Source organism: Octodon degus, unplaced genomic scaffold (genome assembly GCF_000260255.1).
Source record: "Octodon degus isolate 3935 unplaced genomic scaffold, OctDeg1.0 scaffold00299, whole genome shotgun sequence".
Lineage (NCBI taxonomy): Eukaryota > Metazoa > Chordata > Mammalia > Rodentia > Octodontidae > Octodon > Octodon degus.
In genome coordinates, this window is record NW_004524875.1 from 421,009 (window position 1) to 448,035 (window position 27,027).

The 27,027-nt window shown below is 45.0% G+C and overlaps 1 protein-coding gene across 1 annotated transcript in view; it reads left to right on the forward strand.

The window, feature by feature from the left end:
- Fgf10 (fibroblast growth factor 10) overlaps window positions 1-27,027 on the forward strand; it is an 84,145-nt gene that overhangs the window by 715 nt on the left and 56,403 nt on the right. The gene's annotated exons all lie outside the window — the stretch shown is intronic.

The following is a 27,027-nucleotide window of genomic DNA, read 5'->3' on the forward strand; positions in this document are numbered from 1 at the left end:
CTCGGCCCACGTGCGGCCTCCCGCTCCCTGCCTCCCTGCCTCCCTCGCTCCCTCCCTCCGCTGTGGCTCCGGGAAAATGTGTTTCCTTTCGCTGGCGCTCGGGACTTTGGTTTTTCGAACTGAAAGTAATCACCAGCCGTCACTGTGGGGGGGCCTTGTGGGAATTTTATTCGCGAGGGCAGCTCCTGCCCGTCCCGTCCTGCCCATCCCCGCGCCCTGGCGCCCTGGATGGCGGAGGAAAGCGTTCTCTGGTTTCGATCGCTTTCCTCTTCGGGTCCTCGCTGTGGGTCTGAGTGATTGCAGCCCCCGAAGTCGGCTTTCAGGCCCCGCGGCCTCCTCGCTGGTAACTTGATGCTCGCGTCGGCGGCGTTGTCAACAGCAGATGCGGGCTTTGTGCTGCGCTCCTGCGCCGCTCCGCCCGAAGCCTCTCATCTTGCAGAGCCCTACTACAGCGCTGTAAACATCTGGGGCTGGATTCCCACAGACCTCACACAAATTTCATTGTCATTCTTTTATTTTCAAAGTAAAAGTCTGTTGCCATGGCTGTAGTGTATCCCATCGGGTGAAGCTTTCTCTTCCCTGCAAGTTTTCCTGGGACCCTTGAAGTCCCTCCTTCATTTTTCCCCTTCTCTTTTCTTGCAAGGGTGTGGGCTCCACAAGGGGAGGGAGGACAGGACAGAGGGGCGGGCACTGTGCCTCTCCTTGGAATTAATCCAGTCAAACTAGATTATGCTGTTGGTTTCCTTTCCTGCTTACTTTCAAGTGGTGAAATTTATTCATCCCCTATTGATTGTTATTTGAAAGGACCCTAGGGCTAGGCACACTGAAGACAGCAAAAACTCATATGTAGACATATGTACTGGCCATTTAGCTCTGTCTCAATGGTAATTCCATATTAGCTTTTATTGTCAGCGTTTGGAAACTCCACGGATGTATCTGGCAGCTAATTTAAATGAATGGGTCACACATTTCAAGATTCTTGGGCCCACAAAGTATCAGGTACTGATGAAAATGACAGCTGACCAGAATTTGACAATTTATTTCTAGATAAAGATGTACAAGAATTAAAATTTAGTTTTCTTTTTTAGGAGCTCGTGTATGTTCAACATTAACGTCTATGGCTCCTCAGCTACCGCTTCTGTTTACTAACTTTAGCGATGTGTTTACAAGTAGTAAAACTATTTGTGGAAGTAAACTCTTCTGTTTTCTATTTGGTGCTAGAGATAGTAAATACATAGTTACGTGTGTGTTCATTGAGATTCTTAGAGTCCCGCAGGTAAGGTCATAATGACAGTTACTTTTACTAATGAAGTTATTCACAAAAGAAACCCATTTGTCATCTGTGTTGACCAGACGCTTTGGATAGCCTGTATGTATAATTGGTGACTAAATTTCTATCTAGTTTTCAAACAACTTAGTGTGGTGGGATCCAGTTCACAGGTGGGGGAGGCTGGGCTGGACAGAGGAAGCTGGAGATTTTACAGAACTTCCTATGGATTGAATTTCTTTGTAATTTTATTTAACAGAAAAACTCCGAAGATGTACTAAACTTTCAGAGAGTAAATCTTGGGGAAATCTTCATCTTTTAAAAACATTTTGATAACAACTTGATTGGGGGTATTTTCGTGTCTCAGATGTGATGCAGAGACCAGCCTCCGCTATTTTACTTTATGCAGTTTAAACTACTGTTATGTAAAATGATGACTGCTGCGTTATCATTTAGTAAAATGATGGTCTGGAAACACAGTGAACTTTTTCTTACAATATAAATTATCTGACAATGGAAAGGCTTACAATTTTTTATTGTATAAAAATTTGCCAAGTTTGCATGCTAAGTCGCAAGACATACCAGTAGCTCTTCTGCGTGGTGAACACAGTCTTAACGCACTGCTAGTTGAGGAAGGCAGTCCAAATGCTTCAACGAGAAGGGGGAGGAGTTTCCGGTGTTCAATGATGTCAAATCGTAAATGTAGGCTTTCCAAGAATATCTGCCTTAAAAGCTAGCAAGTGAGGAGTACAGATTGGAAAAGCCCTAGTTTTACATGGAATACAGTAATCAGATGCTCCTGCAGTGTCCAGCTGGGCTGGGTCAGCTGAAGCCTGTGGTATGGCTAAGATACTGTCTAAAAGTTGTCTAATCCCATCTGAACAAACTTTTGTCATATCCACAAGGTAGCCAGGCAGTCAGTCCACCACATGGTAACCTCTTAAATAGTAGGGCACCCAACCTCTGAAGAGTGTCAGTTTGTGTCCAAAAGCTACATTTCAGTAATGTTTTTCTAAAAAATCATTAATCATTCTTAATGCACAAAGCCATTCTTTCCAGGTTTGCTTATTTGAAGATTAATTTTCTTTGTTACTCCTGACCCTGGCATTAGTGCTGCTGCAAAACAGCAGCAGCTTACTAAGAGGCTCTGTATTTGTGATGTGCTTGGTAATTAACTGACTCTTGTGTTAGTATTTTGCAAGCACAATGCTAGCAAGCAAAAACACGGCAAGGAAATCAGCCATAATCAGGATCATAAGGACATTTTAACTTCTAAAATCAGTTCCTAGAGATTGAGTAGTTCTAAACTTACATGAGCTAAGGCAAGTCATGTCAGTTTCAGTAATTATTATTGCTACTCTTTTAGAGAAGGGATTATTTCTAGTTTGCTCTTTGCTGTTGTATGAGAGTAGAATAAAGAGAGCAGAAATGAAGTCTGCTTCTCCAGCTAGACATCGGAGAAGCTGGAGTAGTTCAGCAGAACTGCAGTGCGTCTGTCACTAGATGTGTGCAGGCGCATTTGGGGGTGGCTTTATCGCTCATCACATCTAGAGCTTTGCCCTGGAAGCGCTGCCACTTGGCTGCAGTCCTGGCCTCCGTGAGGGCTGGATACAGCTGTCAAGGGCCCTCGCAACTGGAACTGGTGGCTCGCCTCTGACTGGGAGGAACACAGCTGTGTGTGTCTAGCATAGTTGTCACTTGAAGAGGAGTCGACTGGAAAGAAAATGTGTTTCCCAACTTGAGAACTTCTGCACTCCAAAGAGGCCCAGATCTTGTGGGCCTTTCAGAGCCAGGAGCGTGGAAGACGATGGAGAAATAGGTATAAATGGGTGTGCATTTCCTTTAAAATCCTAGTAGCCCTAAGATACAGATTTAACAACCCGAGCTTTTTAAATATAAAACTCAAATCTGGAGAAAGGCAGTTGTGCAAGGTCACTCAACTAGAAATTGACAGAACTGAGATAGAAGAGCAAGCCTAGTATATTATAACTCCCTGGGACTTTCAGATATTGATATGTTGGAATTACACACCCTAAATATCTTGCAACTGTCTAAAACTTTACTTCTTTCTGTAAACACCAGTAGACATTAGGCTTAATTTGGAGCTGAAGTAAAATGACAGACAGTAAAACAGAAATGAAATGCACTAGAGAAAATCATTGCAGGGGCCACATATTATCAGACAATGACAGCGTACTGGGTAGGTGAGGGCTCTCTCCTGATACTGTGTTTGGCAATATAATTGCTTATGGACATGCACAAAGTTCATATACACTGATTTCATGTTTGGAAACAGAAGTCATTAGGAATATCTACCTACTTAAGAAAAACCCACGAATGTCATTGTGTATAGTAATTGTTTACAGCTCACCACAAATGTTTAATTATTCCCATGTGTAATGAAATAATTTGATCAGAAATATCATGGAGGAGTGGGCTTTGCAAAAGCTTCTACTGTATAACTATTAAGAAGGGCAACATTTTGGAGACAAACCTAGAGATGTGGAGAATACTTTAAAATGAGCCTGCAAGTCAAAAGGGAGCGTCACCACATAAAACGACACGTTGTCTACGTTAAAGTTTTGCATTATTACCTTTAATCTTGAGCAGAAGTCACTGTAAGTTGTCAAGTAAATTGAAGCAAATAATTGTTGAGGAAAATAAAGATCCTGGTATTATCCCCTAATAAACAAGTTTCCTAAGGAAAACCCTTATAGACAATTTATGGCTTCTACTTATGTCTTATTTAAGTTGTGGCTGTTCCTAGAATTTTGGTGCATAATTGATAACCGGCAGCATTTAATCCTGAGCACAGAGGATTTATGAAGGTGAAAGGCACTGTAGGTGATGTTTACGTGACACTGTCCTGTTGGCTTTATTGCATCCACACCAGATGGCCCTGTCACTGTGATGGCTTTGTCATAAATCCATTCCAGCACACAATTTGAGTTTCCCCTTCATAAATCTGATTTATAACTACCTACTGGGTGGAGCCCAAGCAAACCGTTGGCGTGAATCACACACCAGTGTTGGGATAAGAAGTCCACACACTCCAATCTGCAGGTCTGTGCATTTCAGTAATCTATCTCCCAAAGGACTGGAGCACTTTTTAAAAGCAGGTGTTTTCAAAATGATGTTTAAGCACAGAATTTAAGAAGGGAAAGCAGCATGAGGAGGAGAAGCAGATAGGATAAGAAGGAGATGTCCCACGCAGTCAGAGGGACTCCGTTGCATTCGTGTTTTCTTCTATCTACGTTACAGCAAAGACCCTTATGCCAGTAACGTCCCTTAGAATTTAAAGAACTCATAATAGACATGATTAGCACCTTAAATTCCTTTACAATTACCTTAATGTTCAGAGGCAAACTCCGCTTATTTTCCAGATGTCTAACTTTCTACAAGCCAAAATGTTGGGAAAAAGTTGACAGCTCATTTGAAAGAGAACTATGTTCTTCACGTTTATGAGCTGGCCATGAACGTCTGCATGCTTCTTAAGCCTTGAATGCCACGTGCGGGTCTGCAATTGTAGTGCAAATGGTATTTTTTGCTACACTTCAGAAGGTAAAGCAATGCATGTGCATTAGTTCAAAGTGATTTTAACCTGTTTAACGCTATTTCTGTGAACTTTGCAATGAAAAGTAATTCAGATGACAGTTTCAGTAGTGCTGTTTGAACATTTGTCAACGTGAATAGTTGATATTTGCTTAATATAAGAAAAATATTAGTATTTTTCTATTAGAAATTAAAGAGCTTTGTTAATTTTTCAGTGAGACAGTGTTAACATCTATGTTTATACAGCTTTAACACTGCTTAGGGGTTAAATGAACTTTATTTTCTTCACATCTTTTATGTCAAAGCATCTTAACTTTTCAGGGTCCACTGTAAAAACAGAGATCTTTCACATTTGCCCCTTGCTCACATGGTTTTAACAATCTGAAATCCTTACTTTCAACAGTTGTCACTCTTTTCTTCCTGTCGCGTATTACTTCTCCCTCTGTCAGTCAGCCAACAGAGTAAAAACTAACCTAGAAATTAAAGTGAGTGGAAAGAAATGCACGTGCATCGTTGAATGCCGCCAGCGACAGTTTAGAAATGAATGAGTGTAACACTTTGATGTTCAGTAGAGTCACTTTTAAACTCGGTATTAATTTGTGTAGGTTTTCCACAAATAGAAAGCATCAAAATACCTAGAAGAGAGCCAGGTCACCCACAAACTAATAACCCGAAGGCTTTTAAACCAGGTCGGTGGTGTTCTTTCTTTGAACATTGTGTTCTAATTGGAACAATAAATCAGAGAAGACTCTCAGAGCAGATTCCCGTGTAAGGTGGACAACTGGACAGTGACTTTTTACTGCTGCTAACACGTGCATCCAATTACCACGTGATAGATTCTCAGAGCTGGCAGTAAACCATTCCTTCATTTTATAGTTCACCTAATAATTCTTTGGTCCAAACCCGTCTACCTCCACCTAGACCTAATCTGTCAGTGTGTGTGTTATCACTAATGAAGAATTTTCAGACGTTTGGTCATGTTTCTTACAATGAATGATGTCATTGAAACGTGAATTATTTAAACCTCATTGAAGAAATAGTATTGATAAAGTTGTTATACTTCAAAATTCAAATAATTGTCAGCTAAGCAGGCATCATAATTGCATTATACCTGTACCAGATTCATGGCAGTGCAGGACAACTGCAAAATTAAGAAGCTTTGAAAGATGTTTTGTATTTTTTCTGCAATTGTTGCTTTCTTTCAAGGAACTTGTTAAGATGCTTTACTGATAAACGTGCACGCTATTTTATCCTTAACCTTTTTTGAGGCCTTGTTGCTGTGTTGAAGTTTTCATGAAGTCTTTACAGCTTGATGCTTAACTGATTCCTACTAACAGTCCTCTTTTGAAGCAATCTGTGTGACCAAGCCATAATTTCACAATTCCTTTGCCTCTCTATTATTTTCTTCTCCATGTCTTTGTCTTTTCTTTTCTGTGGTTCTAAACCCATTGCTTACCTTTGAAGCCAAAGAAAGTAATTCATTAGCATCACTTAGAACCGCAGGTAATGTTCAGGTGAGAGGTCTAGATATTTGGGGTATCTGACATCCAGAAGGGCTACTTCTATCTTTTGTGCCTAAAAACCTCAACTCCTCATATTGAACGTACTCTGCCAGAAGCCTTTCATTTGAATTTGTATTACATTCTTCCTTCTCCCCTCTTCATGGCCATTTTCTTATAATTTCTGTCTCTTGTGAAGTGGGCAAACTCCAGGCAAGCACGCTGCTATGAATGCAGGTTGGCTCCCTGTTCAGAGTCCGCCATTCTGTGTTTTCCCTCCAGGTTAAATTCTTCCACAGTATCACTTTCTGCAATTTCTTTTAAAAATTTCAGCACAATTATTACTTATTACCTACTTTGCCCTTTTCTTTACCTTTCTGCCTTATGTCAGGACTCCTAGAAGAGAAAGTAAGTGAAAATAATTTAAGAAATCAAATAATGACTTTTTTTCTCCTACTTCAGCAGAAGATGTATGTTGATTTGGAGATCTTTGATATCTCCAACTTTCAGAATGTCAAGAAGATTAGCGAGTTTCTTTGCTTATCTCTGCTAAATGTACATAGTTTTCTTAAAAAACAGAACCTGTGTTTGTATTAATGATGGCTATCAGTGGGGAAGCAATGCAAAATATGCATGCATTTATGCCTCACACTGACCAGTACAGAGACGTACATGTCTTTATTATGAATTTTTTAAACACCAACAAGAGTCAGAATCTGAATTTAGTGCGCTAGTGTGTTTCCATGTTCCGTTAAGGAATAACATTTTGGGACTGACTCATGAGTTGGGATTATCTTTATTATGTGCAGACTCTGCCTCTTTACATATGTTTATCTGTTAATGTAGAAACTAATAAAACATGGTTCTTATTTATATGCTTCATTATTAGAAGTGAGGTATTTTTATAATGTATTAATAGCAGTAATTATTAGGCTTCTTGGGCACTTTTTAGGATATCTTTGTAAAAGAATGATTGTCTAAATTTGCGGGGAGAAGTGTCAAGGATATCAGTCAGGTTGTGGCATGAAAGCTTTGTGAACAGAATTGCAGGAGCCTCTTACAGCTCATCAGAATTGAGGTTCAGGGGTAAAGAAAGATGGCTACAAAGCATGAAAGGGAAGCGCTCCGAGCCGACAGGAGAGCGCCGGCGGCCGAAGGCTCTGCGGGCAGGATGCCACACCCTGCGGGCGATGAAGACACATTTGCACAGTCCCAGGAGAGAGGTGGGCTGATGGCCTGCCGAAGAGGCTGACTCCACCAGGAGGGCGTGTGGGGACAGAGCCAAGCCGCCCTGAGCTGCTTGTCCCATTAACTGAACGGAGAACTTGTTATCTAAGATGAATGCCCAGACCGTCGCCGCGCCCAGTGACCTCTGGGGCATCAGCCTGAGGAGGCCTCAGGTCCTGGTAAGGGGGCTGCAGGAGAAGCGATTAAGGTGCGGGCTTTTATTCATGGTGGCTTGTGTATGGCCTGGAGAAGGGTGAGCTCAGGAGCCAGAGCCCGCGCCAAGTGCGAGGCCACAGCCTGCAGCCGCGGGACGCCCTGGGCGGTGGGGCTGGGACGCCAGGATGCCCACCTCTTGCGCGCAGGCTAGAGATCAAACGAGGTCGGCTAGTCTTCGACTGATTGAACAGCAGCAGGAGCGCCTGCTTTTTGTCAGCTTCTGAGTCACTGGGAAGATATGGTCAGAAAACAAGATTACTTTCCCTGCTTTCACTGAGCTTATGCTCCACGCGTGTGTGAATGGTGAAATAAAATGAGGATGAAATACACAGGCAAGTTAGTCCAACGCGAAGACACACTGTGCGACCCTGAGCGACGCTATGCAGATGCACGCGCAGACAGCTGGCCGGCGGGGCCGGCCGTGCACATGTCCCGTGCAGCGCAAAAGGAGAAGGCCCCGGCCGAGGTGTGCTCACCTGTGCTGATACTTAGTGGAAAGAGATGCAATCCGGCTCCTTAGGAGGCTGCGGCAGGCATCTGAGCTGACCGGAGGAGGCGGAGGAAGGCGCGAAGCTCACAATGTCGTCAAGGACGCAAGCAGTAAGAACAGAAGAAAAGAAACTATAGCAGCAAAACAGGTAAAACAGTCGAAAAACGACGTATAAAGGCAAGCGGGGAAAGTAATTCTTAATTATTGTACTAAATGCATCAAAGAACATCTTCTCAAGTTGGGATACGGTTTTAAGCCAGGATTACACAGATGCTCCGCTCCCAGCTCCCAGCGTGTCTTGGTCCTTGTCCCGTGATGGTGACCACAGACAGGGCTTGCAGCTGCAGCTAGGGACAGCAGACAGGAAGGGGCAGCACCCCACGGCAGGCCGGGCTCCGCGCCGAGAAGCAGGACAGACGTCAGCAGTAGCCTGAAACAGCACAGGCCGTGTCAGGCGGTCTCGCGAGGACAGGGACTCCAGGCAGACGCGGACGAGAGGATAAGAGCAAGAACACCCCCAGCAGGACCCAGAACGTGGCAGCGCGAAGCTCGTGGGAAGCCGTGGGCCAGCCAAGGGGACGTGAGGGTTTGCTTGCGGTTGAGTAGAAGAAACCAGAACTGTTGGAATGTGCCAGCCTGTGAGGGGTGAGTATTCCACGTTTGAGGACTTGAACAGCCTGGCAAAATGAATTTTCATTTAAAATTGAACTGCTTTGTTACTATAATATTTGTTCACTTTTTGAAGATTAGACAAGGCAGCATGAAATGAGAACAGTATTTGAAAATAGTCTATGAATGTCAACATGATACAAATAAACAGTGAAAATTATAGCCTCATAAAAACAAATTTTATCATAGGCACATGAGAAAGATACAATTTTGATCTTCACTAAATGGCACTACCCTTACCATTCCCAATTGATCAGATGATCGTTACTTTAAAATATTCCCCATGTTGGGCTAGGCAGATAGCTCAGAGGTTTAAAGCGCCTGCTCAGGCAGATGCAGGATCCCGGGGTTTGATCCCCCAGCTTGCTGTGCCAGCCCTGCCCCCGGGGTGCGCTGAGACAATCATTGAGCCTGGGCGTGGTGGCGCGCCTGTAATTCCAGCTCTTGGGAGGCTGAAAGCAGGAGGGTCACTCTGAGTCCGATCTAGGAGTGAGACCCTGCAGACCCTGCACTAAATATATATGTACGTATATCTAGTGGAATATATATGTCCCATGTAAAAAGGCCGTAAGGGGTTCTATAATTTCTAGAAGACTGCCAAAGGCAACTGCCACATCGCTGTCACTTGTCCCAGTTGTGTATCTGCTCTTGTCCCTGCTGTCCTAAGTTATCTTGGATTTTTTTTATTTTGGTCATCAAGAAAAGAAGCAAAAGGGTATAGTTAAGTATATTTTGAACAAATGAGGAATAAAATGTTGTCTCTGTCTGTACCTATATAGGTAGTGATCTGTATGTCTGCATTTGCTAATTGAGCATAGCAAGGTATAACTAACCAAGGAAGTCAGGATTCGAACGCGGGCCAGGCCTGCTTAGGGTGCTGTCTGCCTTGGCCGCTAGTGACGGTCTCAGGTTGTGCCTCTTCTTCTAGCCTGTGCATTAATAGGACCCATTCAGTCTATTACAAAACCAGCCTAGGCTCTTTCAGGCCGGTCTGTGTAAGGCACACACGTGTGGAAGTCAGCACTCCAGAGGGTGTTGTAACCGTCCCAGCACCCCCGAAGGCCCTGCCCTGTGCAGGGTCCCTATGAGCTGCTGCCCTCTTCCTGCAGTTACGCTGCTTACTGTACACCGTGGCTGCTGGCATCCATGTACTCCCGAGTGTGTTGCTCCCCTGGCATCCAGCTTTTGCGGGCACTGCAAGACCTCCCAGGGTGGCAGGCCTGCCCGTGACTCCAGCCCCCCGGCCTCGAGGTCTCGGTTGGGTGTTGCCTCCAGAAGCCTTCCCGGCCATGCTGCTCTCCCTAAAGCCTCGCTGCTCTCAGAGCCTCGAGCCTGAAGTCGGAAGGCCACTGTGTGTCTGATGAGCCCGCTACACATCTGGTGGCCTTGCAGACTAGCAGCAGTTAGGTCTCCTTGGCCCCGCGTGCAGGCGAGCACTTGGCTCAGAATCCAGCTCACGCAGCTGCAGACGTTCGTTTGACTGCACGACTGTGGTCAGGACCTTAGACTTTCTCTGGGTTCGTCCTTTGTTCTGGGAAGTGTGATGACCGTGCTACCTGCCCGAGAGGTGGTGTTGGAAGTACATGGCCACCTGACAGTCCACTTGGTTCTAAATGTTACAGTTCTGAAAACTTGGAAACTGAGTTAGCGAGACCATCGTTACTTGGCTCACTGCAAACAGCTTAACTTCTTTCAGACTTATGAATGAAACACTGCAAAATCATGAAGTGAATTCTTTTTTATACATCTCCAATTTTTTAAGACGACTGTAATTTTTTTAATATTCAGTAAATATTAATGACTTTACTCACCTTGAAAGTTCTTGCTGGCTGTGAGATAGGTATTTCTGGTTCCCGACTGTGTTTGGATTCTTGGATAATCTGATGACAATTCAGACGTGAACAATACTTGGCGATTCCTTCAGAGGAAAACAGCAGTGTGCTGCAGAAAGTGGAAGGAGAGGGCTGTGGCTCGAAGGTGCGGCTGCATCAAAACATTCACTCTGAGATCCTGTGCAAGTCATTTACTTTATCTGGGCTGCAGAGACTTAACCTTTGAAATGAATGCACTTTATTGAACTGATTTGTTATGAAAATATTTTAACTCAATATATTTATTTTATGGAATAAGGACCCTATCCGAGGTGCATTCCTGTATTAGAAAGTAATAGTTTCAGTACCCTAAGTAATGATTACTTAAAGACACCACACCTTAATACCTCTATCTCAGGAATGTTATCTGAAAGTTCTTACAAAAGAAGTTAAGGTCAGGATCCTGATATGAGATTACCCTGCATTATTCAGGTGACCCAAAATGCCATGACAACTGTCATTGTAAGACTGACAAAGAAAGATTAAGCACACATAGAAAGCAGAAGGGGATTTGGTGATAGCAACAGAAAGGAAAAGATTTAAAGACACAACCTTGTTAGCTTTGAAGATGAACAGAGGAACCATAGCTAAGAACGTGGTGTGGAAGCTGCGATGGAGGAAAGAACAGAATGTCTCTACGGTACCAGAGAGGCGCTTGCCTGCCGGCACCTTGATGCCAGCCCAGGAATTACTTCGGACATCTGGTCCCTTGAATTGTGAAATAATTTCTGTAAGACACGGCTCTGGTAATTTATTACCAAAACATGGGAAACAAGAGATTTTAACGATGAACAAATTAGCATATTGCTGTACAGATAGCTCAGGGTCTGAGAGCAACTTCGTGGTTAGGTAACGGCGTGATGGGAAAATGGCTCACATTTTGTTAAATGGATTTCTGTGGAAATGAAAGACGTGCTGTTGAGAACTTAGGGGAGGATGAGGGACAGCACAGACATGCCGTCTAGAGAATGTTGCATCATCATTCATAGAAGTCAATAGAAATAGGAACATTAAGTGTTTGGGGGTGAGGACTCAGGAAAAAGTGAGGGATGTATTGTTATAAATAGAGGATGGGCCAGCCTTGTGTGGAGAGAACTTGTAAGTGGTACATTTGGGTATTCAGCTGGATAAATTTCCAAGCCAAGGGTTAAAGGATCAGCCTGGCTTCTTTTGCTACTTACAGTCAACAAGAAGATGAGGTTGAGAGAGACTAGCTGTCAAGCAAAATAGCACTGGATGACCTGTTCAGCTCTCCCCCTACCTAGACTTCAGAAGATACAGAATTACAAGGTTTGCTGTGAGGAACGCTTCCTCTGCAGGGAAGGCCAGCATCGTGGGCCGGCCCTGAGGAGGGGGCAGGCAGCACGGGCTTCCGTGGCTGCCCCAGCAAAAGGTGGCAAGAGAAACAAAATCACCCGGGACAGATCTGTGCTTCCCTTTCACGGTGTGCAACCCTGTCACATACACGGGAGGCCATGGGGTTTCGGAGGCTGTTGTATCAGTAGACTCACTGCCAATTTGAACTAAAAGGGGAGCAAAAGTAGAGCGGAACGAAAGGGAAATGCCAGGTGACTCCAGTCCTGCAGGTCAGAAGTAGACTGATAAACTAGTAAGCTGCAAACTTTAAGGGAACAATCGCTTTTTAAAGAAAAAGGAACTCCAGAGGCTCAGGTGCAGAAAGAGTTATGGGAACAGAGCCTGCCTGGCCTGAGTCTGAAGAGAGGACTCTCAAACCGAAGAGGATTATTCTCAGCCCTCGAAACTTAATGAATTAACTCTGCTGACTTCTGAAATTGATCGGGACTGGTGGTCTCTTTCTTTTTTCTTTTTCTTTCTTTCTTTCTTTCTTTCTTTTTTTTTTTTTTTTGGAGTGGGAGTATATGTATAACCTTTAGTCTGCCATCCCACCGTTTCAATTTGGGTACTGATAAACTTATTTTCTAATTCTGCAGATTCAGGGAAAAAGATTTTTTCCCAGGACAGAGTGCGATCCGTTTCATTCCTATATGATTTGGGTTATAAGACTTGAGGTTTTTTAAATCTAATCACGTTAAAGTGTATTTTTTATTTTATTTCATGCAATAATGGGTGGAGATTGGGGGCTTGTTGAGGGTTGGAATGAATGTCTTTTGCGTATGGAATGCATATAAATTTCAGGAGACCAGCAGACTGTAAAAGGCTAGTAGAAGGCCAGCAAGATAGCTCAGCAGACTAAGCGCCTGTTTGCGCAAGCCCAGAGACCAGGGTTTGATCCCTGGCACCAGAGGCCCCCGCAGGCCCCACCCTGGTGAGCTGAGCCAGTGACCCCATCCAGCTGTGGTGGCACACACCTATAATCCAAGTGCTGGGGAGGCTGAAAACAGGAGAATAACTACAAGTTGGAGCTGCGTAGTGAGCCCTGTACCAAATACATTAAAAAAAAAAGTAGTTACTCAAAGATACCAGATTCTTATCCATGGAACCTCCACATGTTACCTTGTATAGTAAAGTTTTGTCAGTGTGATTAGATTAAAAACTTACACACGAGGTTATCTTGATGATCCAGGTGGTCCCTGAAGGCTCTTACAAACGTTCTTAAAAGAAAGTGACCGAAGAATTTAGAAAATGAAATTGGCGATGGAAACCAGATCGCAGATGCTGCTGCCCTCCTGGCTTTGTGCGCAGGGTGTGTACGTGGCCTGGGCCTTGGAGGGGGATCTGGGATGGACGGAGGCAAGGCTGGGCGCACCGGAGGGCTGCAGGAGGCCGGCCGCTCTGCCAGAACCTGGACCCCGTGCAGCGTGGCGCACTCTTCACTGCTGCTCTCGGGACCTCAGCGATGAAGAACCACGAACGTGGTGGGACTCTGTCACGGCAGACCTGGGAATCTAATATGGGATTTTCAGCTTCTCCGAACCCATTTAAGAATCATCAGAGCAAAAGTGAAGACATCAGATTTTATGGGAGAAAGCATACCCTTCCACCTGTTGATTCTGGGACTGAGATACCTGTAGGCTTTGCTTTCCTCAGTCTATTGATGAGGATTAACAAAACAGTGTCTGTAAAAGTATGTAACAAAGTAACAGGCTCCTCACAGAATCTCAGATTTGGGTGGATCTAAATGAACAGCAAGCTTGAGTGACTACGCGTATAAAACTTGATTTGAAATGTTGTGTTTATTGCTCATGTTGCTTCCGCTGGTAGGTGCTGACGTTACAAGCAGCTTTGATTGGTTGGTGCAGAACTTCGCTACACCGATGGTTGTTTTTCCACTTGGCTATAAACTTGTTCCTGCTGGAACTGATCCAACAGTACCTCTCTAGACCAGGTATTTTCCCAGAAGAATTAAAAACATTGTACCAGGATATAATTCAGTGGCACGAGTACCTGCCTGGCAAGTGCAAGTTCCTGAGTTCAATTTCCAGTACAAAAAAAAAAAGCTACAGCAATGTATGTGCATCACAATTTGTTGTATTTGTAATAAACAGAGTATTTATTGCAAACACAATTCATAATAGCTACATATTGGAAACAACTCAATGCCCATCAACCACGGAATGGATAAAACCCATATAGTATTTTCATATAATAGAGCACTATTCAACTATAAAGAAAGATAAACTTGAGGCTTTTATAGGTAAATGGATACTCATAAGTAAATCAGACTCTCATGTATAAACATTATCTTGTCTTCCTAGTGCAAGAAACTAGAATAGTAAATAGAATACAAAATCTGCAATAGCCTTCTGCCACAGCAACCATTGAAGAAGAGTAGCCGTGGCCCCCTCGCTATCCCACGGCCGTGGGACTCAGCAAGGCCACAAGGTGACTAAGAATGTGAGCAAACCAGGCCCAGCCTCCGTCGCAGACGCCTCACCAAGCACACCAAGGTCGTGCGGGACACAATCCGGGAGGGGTGCCGCTTCGCCCCCTGCCAGTGCACCACGGAGCTGCTCAAGGTCTCCAAGGACAAGTGCGCCCTCAAGCTCATCAAGAAAAGGGCGGGAAGGGTGGGGACGCACATCCACGCCAAGAGGAAGCGTGAGGAGCTGAGCAACATGTTGGCCGCCATGAGGAAGGCAGCTGCCAAGAAGGACTGAGCCCCTCTGGAATAAAGCTTTGCAGGAAGTTAAAAAAAAAATCTACAATCAATATTGAGAAAGTGAAAGAAACTGCTCAAAAGGAAAGAACAACTGGGATGGGGAAAAAAGAGGAAGAGAAAAAACATAGATGAATATATATATATACATATATATATATGCACGCACAAGATAGCTAAGCTAATTGTACAGCTAATTTCTGTTTACTGAAAGGGACAGTGCTTACATAGTTTGATCAATTTTGCAAACCTGTTCTGAGCAACTGTTTTGAAGATAACAATATGCACTGTAATAACCACTGTTGATTTCCTGTCATCCTTTTTGAAATTCTGTATCATTTTTATTGTTGTTTCTTCATTCCTTTTAAAACAAAAAATGCACAAAAGAAGGGAAAAAGACTGCCTGTCTACGAGGTGCATGCTATGTCCGTGAGAAACTTTCCGATTTAAAGAGTTACCTTCGTGGTGAAGGCTGACAGAACAACTTTAAAGATGCATAATTAATGCAGTGCACTAAAATGTCAGGAAGCAGTGCTTCCCGAGGAATGTCCGTGCCTGAGCAGTTTGCTGAAGAGACTGCCTACAGATGCGTCCTTTCTGCGCGAGGGCCTTGCGGCGCGCCGTGTGACATCCACCCGCCCGCGACCACGCTGTCTCGTTCGCTACACTAGCCGGCAGCCTCAAGGTGGCCTCATGATAGTGCGACTTTTCTATGACCTGAGCCGCTAGGACCTGAAAGCGCAGCACGCGTCCACAGCTGGCATTTCCTCGCCACAGAAATTGCGCTGCTGTGGGCTGAATGGAGTTGTACACAGGCCGCAGATGTTTTGTGTGGAGCCTTAGAGCAGTACCACGTTCCCGAGCGGAGGCGCAGTGGAGCAGCCCCTCGCGTGGGGCGTTGGCACTGCTCTCTTTTTCTCCCTAACCCTGAGTGTTGAGGCCGTGTTCACTTGAGCAGGGAGGTGCCGCTGCCACTGTGCGTGCAGTGATGAATTGCGCCTGGAGCCGAGGAACTGGCGAGGGCGTGACCTGGGCTTGCCTTACGCAGACTTCTACCTGTAGCAGAGAGCCTGGATCAGTGTAGGATTCGGCAAGTTTCTGAAGCTTTCTTAGCAGTGAAATCGCATCAGAGAGAGCTGAGCGTTCTCCTTTCAGGTCCAGCTCCTACCTGTTTCTCTTACTAAAGATAAGACTCTTCAAATAAGCAGCTGCTTCCTAGTAGAGCAGTTGGGAGTGAAAGCAGGGGAATCCTCATAGCAAACAAGTAACTTGGGTTTGTGCACTACACAGTTGAAACGCTCAGCGTGTGAATTGTGAGCCTTTCCCCAAGACCCAGCATGCAGCAGCAGAGGGGAGGACAGCATGTGCATGTAGTCATTTGAACTTCAGCAAACACCTCCAAATGGTTCTCAGTGCCAACAAATCTCTAAGAATAAAATTAGGAGCGACACTGAGGGGGCAGGGGAGATAGCTCAGCAGTCTAAGCGCCTGCCTGGCAAGCACAAGGACCTGGGTTAGATCCCCAGAACCACATGCTGCGCTGGCCCGTGCCCTGCCGGCCACTGAATCCACACGTGGAGGGAAATGCCTGTAATCCCAGCACTGGGAGACTGAGACAGGATCACTACAAGCCCACGCTGAATAGCGAGACGCTGTACCAAATAAATATTTTAAAGTGGGAGGACGTTAAGTGTGGAGTGACGTGGAGGGGGAAGATGCACTGAGGGACTTTACAGAAAGAATTTCATGTACATATTCCACGTGTGCATTGTCTGATGCTTTTGTTGTGGAGAGCAGGACCTGCAATGATTTTCCATAAAAAGGAAGTACTTTCTAAAGTAAGCTAGAACATATGTGTAAATTTCAGTATTTCTTGGTTGATGGAAGAGCTTTCTGAGCTCCTTGAGATTCAGTCTGCTTTCGGCTTGTGGTTTAAGTGCCTGTGTGAGCGTGGGAAAGCTGCCAGGGGTGGGGGGCACGGGAGGCGCACGGGGGCGCAGAGGCGCACTCGCTCAGCTGGCTGCTTCTCCCAAAGCTGTGTCAGAGTGCTCCTCCACCGCTGTTCATGAGCAAGAGCTGGGATGCTACACCAGATGACAGTCCTATAAACAAACTTGCAGAGGTTCCGGGATCCTCCCCCCCCCTCCCCCTAGCCGCAGGAATTCGTGCAACGTGCCTGGGAGCCCAGAAGGGCTGGCAGCACCCTGAGTCTGTGTGGCGAGCCTTTGGGTTTCCAGCACAGCTTCAGAGGCTGAACGCGTGCAGAAAGCTTCGAGGAGATGCCGTAGTTGCTCGGGAACTGGCTTAATCATTTCTCGGGCTGCTTGGGAGGGTGTCACCCTCAGCGTGAGGAATTCTTCTAGCTGGCTATGGGAATTACAGCGTCTCATTTCAGCGCCCTTGTCTGAGATGATCGGGAATTTTGCAGTAGTAAAGCTGACCTCGTCTGTTTGGGCATTGCGTGAGTATGCCCAGTAGAGGCCCACTTCCAACATAAAGCACAGTGGGACCCACAGAATGCCCTTGACACCAGTTTGGTGTCCCCTGTACCTGACAGCATTTTCTTGTAGCATTACAGAGGATATAAATCTAAAGATACTAATAAAACACTGGCAACATGCTACACAACGTGTCCTCAGTACCAAAGGCTTCAGTGTCGTTCAGTCAGCTCCACAAGACTGTCCAGCTGAGCATGGCGGTGTGTGACCGCTGACGCTGGCCATCATTTATTAGTCGCAAAAGCAGCGTTTAGGCTGATCACAGCACTAAAAGACTTTGTGAAAGGCTGCAGTTATTTGCTGAGCCTGCTGTGCTGTGGCTGCTTAAGTTCTGGGCCTGAAGTTCCAAAGAAGGCGTAAGATTATTTCTCCTAGTAAATAATCACAAATGCACACTGCCCGCTTTCTTCTCTAGGAAGCTGTTCCCCACCCGTTGGTTGGGTGTGTGCCATCCCTCCTGTGTGGCAGTGGCCCCCGGGCAGAGCACACTGCCGCCCTCCCTGCCCTCTGTCCAGGCTCGGGGACCGACTGAACTAAGAACTTTTGACATGCTTTAGTAATCATAGCGTTTTGTGATGAAGGACACCTAAGGAAAAGAAAAAGGAAAACTTAGAATAAGCTATGTTATTAAATTTAAAAATTTATTCTTACATTAAAAGTAAATGAAGATGATAGTCCTATCATCTCTTAGACTGTACAGAAAATCTTCATTTTCCTACGGTGATCACAGACAATTTCTCATTTTAATATGGGCTTTTAGTGTACTATTGTTATAGTTTAACTTTGGAGATTTTATGTAGTATATATGTAATTCTGTTAGCTAGCACTGAGTGATGGGTGCACCGGGTGAGTGGTCTCCACTCCTGAGATCAGATGCCTGACTGCTGGCTTTTGATATCGCTTCAGCTTTGTTATAAATATGATAGAATAATAGCTATGACGATGCTGAGTGTTCAGTCCCATGTCGCTCGCATGTGCCTTCATTTCAACTCCAGAGTAGGGGCCACGGTCAGCCCATCTCACAGATGGGAAGTTTGAGGTCCGTGAAGTTGTGCCTGTCATCACACCCTGGTGACACTGGGCCTCCAGCGCAGCTAGCGTGGCTCTAATTCACATGCACTTTAAGCACTGTTGTTGTGTCCTTTGGTGAGGATAACTATTAAAATGGGAAGTACTTCAGTACTACCGACCTTTGCTGGCCTCTGTGGCAAAGCACATCGGCCTCTGTTGCTGGAAGGTCTCTGGTGCTCTGTGCTTTCTTGACCAGATTTTGTCTACATAAAGACCAAAACCGGTCTCTTCTTGACAGCCCCAGATCCTCGGCTGCAGCTGCACAACTCCAGCCCTGACCCACCTTCATCTGAACACTCAGGATGGCTAGAAAGAAACGGACTGGGAGAACACACGAACTCTTGCAGTAGAAACTTTTCCAGTAATAAACTGCAAGTGCTTCTAAAGTAGTTCTATAGCATGAATGAATTTTTCTGTGTGTTCTTTTGGCTTCACATTCGTTATGTCGTTTTACTAAATATCAAAGTGCTTTTTACCTAATCACAGAAGAAGAAAATATATTTATTTTGCTATGCAGTTGAGAAATACTAGTCTTGATGCCAAATGAACTGGAGACATATTCTTTCACTAAGGAAGCAAATTTTTAAAAAAATTTACTTAGGATTTCTGATATTTTTCCTTGTACTTAATTATCCCATAGTTCCCAAGTTCGAGTCTTGAAGTATTCTCTATTAAAGAAAAGCCATTTATGTTAAATTCCTAAATCTACATGTAACTGTTCACTGTATAAATTTAAAGATTTATTTCCCCATCTCAGCAAATACCTTTGCTAATCAGTTGCAACCAAACTAACCTAGAATCAGCTTTTGGTAAACTTCATGCTAATGTTGACTGTGCCTTTCGCTTTTGAAGGTGAATTGATATTCACAAATCATATGTCACAAGTCACTAAAAGTGTCAGAATCACACAGCAGGCCCTTGGTGGCTTGTTAATCTCTCCTGTTTAAAGGAAACAGACTAATTCACTTAAATATAATGAAAGCCATGCCTGCTGCAGCCGGAACCTCAAAGGCCGTAGCCGTGAAGCCCGGCCCTCTTTCTTCACCTCCTCCCTTCCTGTCTCTGACAATTAAGCCTGAAATGAAGGAGCAGTGATTTCCTTCGGTTGCTGGGCCTGAGTTACTTCAGATGTCACATAGGTAAGAATGTAGATTTCTTTCTGGCATCAGAACTGTACACAAGGTGGTCTCTCTCTGCCTGCCTTTCACCATTGCTTTCAACAAACCATAAAGGTAAACCAGGATGTTAGATGAAGCAGCCAGATGCATGCAGTATAACCTTTGGCCCTCATTATGCTAATTCACTTCATTAGAATGGAAATGAAATGGCATAAAATACAAATTAATTGATACAAAAAGAGAGAGTGAACTTTCAGAACTTGGTTGGCTAAAATCTAAGATCTTTGTAACAATGCCATAGAAGAGCAGTTTCAAAGGATTAAAAGAACGCTTGATAAACTACTAACAGGAGAGAGAACAGGACTTTATCTTAATTCATGTACCCAGGAATTGTCCAAGTGCGGCCTGGTGTGCTTTATTTTAACACCTCTCGTATTTACGTTATTTTGTACTCTGAAGGAAGAGACAAGGCTCTTCCTGCTGTCCGCGCGCACAGTTACACCTGTGGCTGCTGACGGGTGAGGTCCGTTCTCCCCTTCCTGGTGCTGTGTGTTTTCCCCGTCAGTGCCATCAGCTACTTGTGGCTCTCCAGGCTGAAGCCAACCCTAATGTGCCGTGAGGTTAGAGCTTCCGTTCAGGCGCTTCAGTTGCAAGGCAGGAACCTAATACCGGGACGCAGACGGATCCTTGCGCTCAGCGGACGTCTTAATCAGAGCGTGAGCTCTGACAGTAAGAATCTGGAGTTGGGACGTCGGTGGGGACAGCTTTCATTGCAAGCATACTGTACGCGTTAGTCATGGCTTGGGGCGAAGGAAGAATTTTATGGAGCGAGGAGGGGAGGTGCATGGAGAAGGGTTTCAGTTTCCTTCCAAATGCATTTTTAAAGAGCTTTACAGAATCAGGATTTCTGAAGAAACAATAACAAAAATAGAACTTTGTGTTTATAAAAGCAAATTAGTTGTGAACAGAATTGCCCAGGTATAGGGCATGAAAAGGCCAGAAGGAGACAGTTGATGAAAGTTCTCCCGAATGTGGGAGCATCTGGAATCCGCAAGACAACCTGCTAATGCCTGTCGACAGCTCATCTGGAGAGGCAAAGCCTGGTGGAAGTCTCGTGGTGCTGGGAGCTCTGGAGTTCACGGGGTCGTGCCAGCCGCCTGCCACAGTCGCACTCCGTCGTTCTAGACGCCCCCTCCTCTTCTGGACTTGGTGAGAATTGTAATTGGAGGATCCACAAAGCAGCAAAATACTGGATGGAGACAAGAATATAGACATAAAATTTGATATAAATGTATGAACACTACATATATGTATATTTCTTGGTTTCTTCTCAAAGAGAATAATTGTTTGTTCTAAGTAATCCATTTAAAATCTTTACCTTTTTTCTGAATAAAAACTATTTATAGAAGCTATTTTATCAAACTTCTGTCCTCAACCAGACGAATTCATACGGTTTGTTTGAACTCACTCAGACAATATTGCCTTAGACTGGGACTCTGTATCTGACTCTAATCAGCACTCTTGCCCTGCGGTGCTGTTTCTCCCGGGTCACTTTGGTGCTGTCGGCCTGGTGAGTGGACAGCTCCCGGTCGCTGAGGGCAGTGCCGCACGCTGCATGCCGCAGGACATTAGGCCTCAGCGTGCCTGGCGTCTGCCCGCTGGATGCCAATAACGTGATCTTCAGCAGTGACAAGCACAAGTTCTCCTTGTCTTTGGCCATGGGCTGAGAGACTGACGGCCTGATCGTATATGGAGAATATCTGTGTTTCAATACTGCTAAGTATCGTGGAAGCTCTAAATATAAGTTGCACATCTTTCTATTAACATGCATAGGACTCCTGAGTCAAAAATTTTAGCAATAATTCTGTCTATTGACAATGAATAAGTAGTTTTTCTTAATACCTTTTTTTTTTTTTTTTTTTTTTGGAACCGGGGATTGAACTCAGGCCCCTGTGCCTGCCAGGCAAGCACTTATTCTACTGAGCTATCTCCCCAGCCTCTTTTAATACTTTTAAGGCATTGAGTTTACTATCAAAAATAATGTCCCATCCTTCCTTTAAAATGGGCCATAAGGGGCTGGGGATATAGCTCAGTGGCACAAGTACATGCCTGGCAAGCACAAGGTCCTGAGTTCAATCACCAGCACCAAAAAAAAAGTAAAAAGGGTCATAGTTAGCTATTATTTCCATGGTTTTTTTTTTCTTATAAGTTCAAATTGCAAAAGAAAATGTGACATTGTTTTTGAGCCTTTATAGTCCTCTAAGCTTCAGTCTACAGCCAGTCTGAGCCCTGGATTTTTCTTTCTTCATTATTGTGCATGCTGAAATTGTGAGTTTGTAAAACACATAGCGAGTTATATACAACACAACTCAAATATAAGCACTTAGGTTTAGTATAGTTACAATCAGTCGCTTCGTCCCCACGTGCCCCAGGGCTAGTTTATTTCCAGAGCTTGGAATGTGAGTGAAAGAGACATAAACTGGAAGGAAAATATACCTGTGGTTTCCAAGAAAATCACTAGTGAAGAAAGAGTAATTATTTCTACAGGCCAAAAGTGCATACAAAGTTATGAATGATTTCAAGTAGATAAACACTGTTAAATCTAAGGCAAAAATAAAATTCTTAATACGTGGAACAAATACTAAGTTACTCAAAAAAATTACTTTCTTTGCATAATAATTGCTTCAGTGCCCAGATATGCTGTCAATTTATTGAAAAGTTAGAGTCAAAGTAAGTGATGCCTTTATTGTGTATTTTCATTTTTCAATAAATGTACCTTCTCTTGGGATCTTGAATATCTAAAACAGTTCATGTGAAATTTCAAGTTTTATGAAACTTACGTAGTCCAAAGTACTCATAGAAAATTCAGAGCAGTTAAGTGTAAGTCTTTCAATCTGTGTTTTAACAATTGCTGTTCACTTAAGAATGCTTAGTGAGGGCTTCTTTCCGGTTCACTTGCAAGTACGTGGTGAGGCTTCCGGAAGCGCTGACGGTTCCTTTTCACTGTCTGCCTCTGAATGTCTGGTCCCGCTTACAGTTGGCCGTCACAGGAGAAGTAGATCTGCTACCGCAGGTGCCTCGGCCGCTCCTGCCTGCAGAGCCCGTAGAGCGCACGTTGAAAACTGGTAAAATCAGTAACGTAACGGAAGTCGCCAGACCCGAGCTAAAGATAGCAGCAGTTGTGGCCGCATGTAACTTTGAGGTCGATTGTGTTCGTCTGTTGTCGGTCCCAAGAATAAACTCTGAGAAAGTGGAAACCGGTGTGGGACGTTGGAAAAGTTGCGCGGCCCACTTCCTCAGAGGCATATTGGTTGCTCCCCGAATACCTATTGAGTGCGCCCTACACTGCAGGCCTCTGAAATACTTTGGTGACAAAATAGCACTTGCTGCTTCTTACCTGTTGCTCATGACTGAGAACCGGAGCAAAACACACAAACACATAAATGTATGGCACAATAAATGCCAGGTAGCAAGACAGTACAGGCGCGAAAAGGGAAGAGTTGAGCCTGTGTAGGTCTGAATTGGGGACAGCAATGCACAGAGGTGCATGACAGCAATGCCAGGTTTCCCATCTCTCTCTCTCTCTCTCTCTCTCTCTCTGCTCTTCTCTCTCTCTCTCTCTCTCTCTTTTTGGGGGGGATTGAACTCAGGCCCTTGCACTCGCCAGGGAAGCGCTTATTCCACTGGGCCGTCTCCCTGGTCCCTCCCATCATGTTTTCTGATTAAAAATCTTTTCATCAGAAGTTAAGGACGCAGACTGTCTTCAAGGCTTCAGGGATACTGTGTGCCTGGAGGAAGAGTGGCCTGCCGAAGGGTGACGGGCCACAGCAGTCTGTTACGTGTAAAGCGAGGGAGGTGATATCAGCTCTTCTCTAACACATCCTGCCAGCCGACAGGCACGGAGGGTGCCGCGTGGGACCAGTGCGTCCAGGGCCAGGTGCTGTCGGCCCTGCAAATGCTGTGAAGTATGAGAAACAGAACAGGTGCCAAGCCCTGTCGCTGGGTGGCAGAGCACGCCACAGCCCAGGCCAGCTCTGTGGAAACAGTATGGAGCGAGGGACGCTCTGTCCATGCTTATGGGGTGGTAGGCCAGCGGTGTCAGGCGAGGCCTGCTGCAGCCCACTCATTAGGAAAGATCGCTTCCCTCCCACACGCTGTCCCTGCTGGGGAAGCCTTCCCGCACGGTGCGGCCTCTGTCAGGCAAGTTGAGGAACGCAGGCGCGCAGTTTGCTGGGGCAGATGCCTGCAGAGCACCTTCCAATACGAAGCGCTTGCTATCTGTTTGTATTTGACCAAGACTTTGCAAATGCAGACGAAGAATAAGCAGAGTGGTACCTGGGCGCTTTAAATGTGGAGACGACGGAACTGCTGAGCAGGCAAACCAAAATCAGTGAAAGTTTTCGAGCCTACTTAGAGAAAATATCAAGTGCAGATTTATTAAGTGCAGAATAATGATGAGTTTGTAAGGCACGATGAATCTGTAAAAATGCAGTGTTTCTAAATCTTGCCAGACTAGGCAAAACAGACTTCTCTCGCCTCCCTGGCTCAGATCCTAAACAGCACTGTTATCTGGAGAGATAATTCCAGATGCTCTGACCCCTTCCAAGTTCTGATTTGATGCTCCGGCATCTGGAGTGGAACTTTTGCTTCCAGCTGAGCTTTCTGAGACGCACCAAGCTCTGCTCTCCTAATTAACACTGCCGGTCATCCTCACGCACGCAGGGGTTCATGGACACTGCTCTGTCACACTCCCAGTCCACAGCCTGCTCCAGGGAGGAGGTGGACGCCCGCACTCCGCAGTGGCCTTCAGATGCCTCAGTGAGGAGGCTTTCAAGAGTGTCTGAAACAGTTCAGCTGCTATTTCTTCAATTTAAATTTTTTTTGAACTCAGAAAGCAGTAAGCTGCAAGCCAGGAAGACCCAAGCGGCCTCTGTGGGCAGCAGAAGTGGCATTTAGCTGAGCTAGCAAACCTTCTGATTGTCATCATTGAGTTAAGATTTCAGCACTGAAAAATAATCCTGACACAGGCTTGCGGCTAGGAGGCAGCTCCTTCCATTGTAATGTCCTTATCATTTTGTGTGAGGATACAGAGTTCCTCTTGATGTAGTCCTTTCTGAGCACTTTGCTCTGTGCTCTGGGCCGGGCCAGCGGGATGAGGGGCAGGAAGCACATCCAGAAAATGTAAAAGTCGAAGTTAGGAAAATTAGGGCTTTGCCCAGTGTTCTCAGCAGCGTCAGACCTCGGTAGAAGAGCTTGAAATATTATTAAGACTGTGTTTTATAAGGGAAATCGCCACATTAATATTCCTTAATGGCCATTCATCTGGCAATTGGGGTGCTAATTGGGGTGCTACAGTTGCTTCCCCCCAGTGGTGATAATAATGATCTTTGCATGTCCTAAAAATGTTCATTGAGCACCTGCAGACATAAGGCAGAGAGGCAGAAGGTCCAGCAGTGCAGTTGAAGAGCCTTTCAGTGTGACGCAGGAGTCATGGTAAAGAGTAGAAGGGCCTGTGACCGTTCCGGCTGGGGCATGCAGTGAACCAACGTGAACATCAGCAGAGGGGCAGGTAGCACTCAGCCATGCAGACAGACAGTCAAGGAGTCAAGGAGTGCTGTTTTTTGTTTCTTTTTCTTTTTTTTAAAAAATGTGTTCAGTCCAGGGTGTACAGGGGCTCACTACACAGACTGGACTCGTAGTGATCCCCGTTTTTAGCCTCCCAAGCACTGGGATATCAGGGTATGCGCCACCAGGCCCAGTCTCAGTCACAGTCTCAGTGCGCCCTGGGGCCAGAGCCAGCACAGCACACTGGGGATTGAACCCCATGCCTGCGTCTGCCTAAGCAGGCATGTTAAACTGCTGAGCTCTCTGCCTGGCCCAAGAAATGCTGTTTTGCTTCACTTTTGTTTTGTTTTTTGGTACCAGGAACTAAACTCATGACCAGGCACTCACCAGGTGGGTGTTGTGCTGCTGAGCGCCATCCCTTGCCCTAAGAGATGTTCCTCAAAAGAAGCGCAGAATCTAGAGGAGTTCCTGCAGAGAATCCAAAGTGATGCCCTCAGCTTAAATTAAAAGATTATGCTTAGAGTACATGTGGCTGGAAGAAGGTTGCCCAAGGAAGGCAGTGTTGGACAGTAGCAGGAGAAGTTCAGTTGCTATTTACACGCCATCAGATCTTAAATGCAAGCTAAGTAGGAAATTCTAATTTTCTCTCTTCTTGATAGACTCTAGGTTAACTATTAAGTGATCATCTGCTATAATTAAAGATGGATTAATGTTGTTTAGCATGTCATTTCACAGTGGTACACGCAATTGTAGAACTTAGACTTTGAAATTTTCCAATTGAATCTTGGCAAAAAAAAAAAAAAAAAAAAAAACACACACACACCCTGATACCAAGCGTGGTGGCACACACCTGTTGTCCTAGGGTTCAAGAGGCTGAGGCAGGAGGATCACTGTGAGTTTGAGACCAGCCTGAGCTGCATAGCAAAATACTGCCACAAAAACAGACAAACAAAACATTCTCTGCGGTTATGTCAGGTGGACCAAATATTATATGGTTACGGATTAACGCAAATGTTGTTTTGTGTCTTATGGACAATGAGGATTGCCGAGATTTGACAGGCAGCTCAGAGTCTTTGAAATAATACAGGTAGTGCATACGGGTGATTTATTTACACTGCCTTCCTTGGGCAACCGTTCTTGCAGCCACATGTACTCGAAGCATAAAAGCTCTTAGTTTGAGCTGAGGGCACCACTTTGGATTCTCTGCAGGAACTCCTCTACGTCCTGCAGCTCTTTTCAGGGTCATCCTAGGGCACGGGTTCAGCAAAGCGGCATATTCTACATAATCGTAATGCCAAGTTCAGATCATACGTTTTCAGGAGGAAATTAAACTTTCCAACCAAGTCAGATTATGAAACTATCATCAGATTATGTAACTGTTACCTAACTGACACAGCTTCTGAAAGGCAAGGTAGCTGACCATTAGGCAGCTCCTGCTGCGAGCGGGTGCTTGCGTGTGCTGTTACACACGCCCTCATGGAGCCAGGGAAGAAAGCATCACCATCGCCCTTTCATAACTGGGAAAAACAGGGGTCTTGGCACACTGCAGTGATTTACTTAAATTATCCAGCCAATCACTGAAAAGACTTTATCCTGATTCCAGTCTCTAAAATGTCCAATGCACAACACCCTCCCTTCAGTTTAATCTTCAGACTGGCGCAGAAGAGCTCTATCTAATCTACATTTCTCTTCTTGTAGGCCATGTGTTAATGTTTTTGTGATGCATGGGTTTCCCTGAAAACTGCACAATGACAAATGCCAAGTGGGATAGCTAAGGATTGGGTTCCCCCGGGAGATGTAGAGTATCTGTCAGTATGTGTTGCTGAAGGTACATGGGCGTTCTGCAGGGCTAGCCATCCAGCATGTGGTGCTCTAGTTTTCCCTTTCAGAAACCTGTATGCAAAAA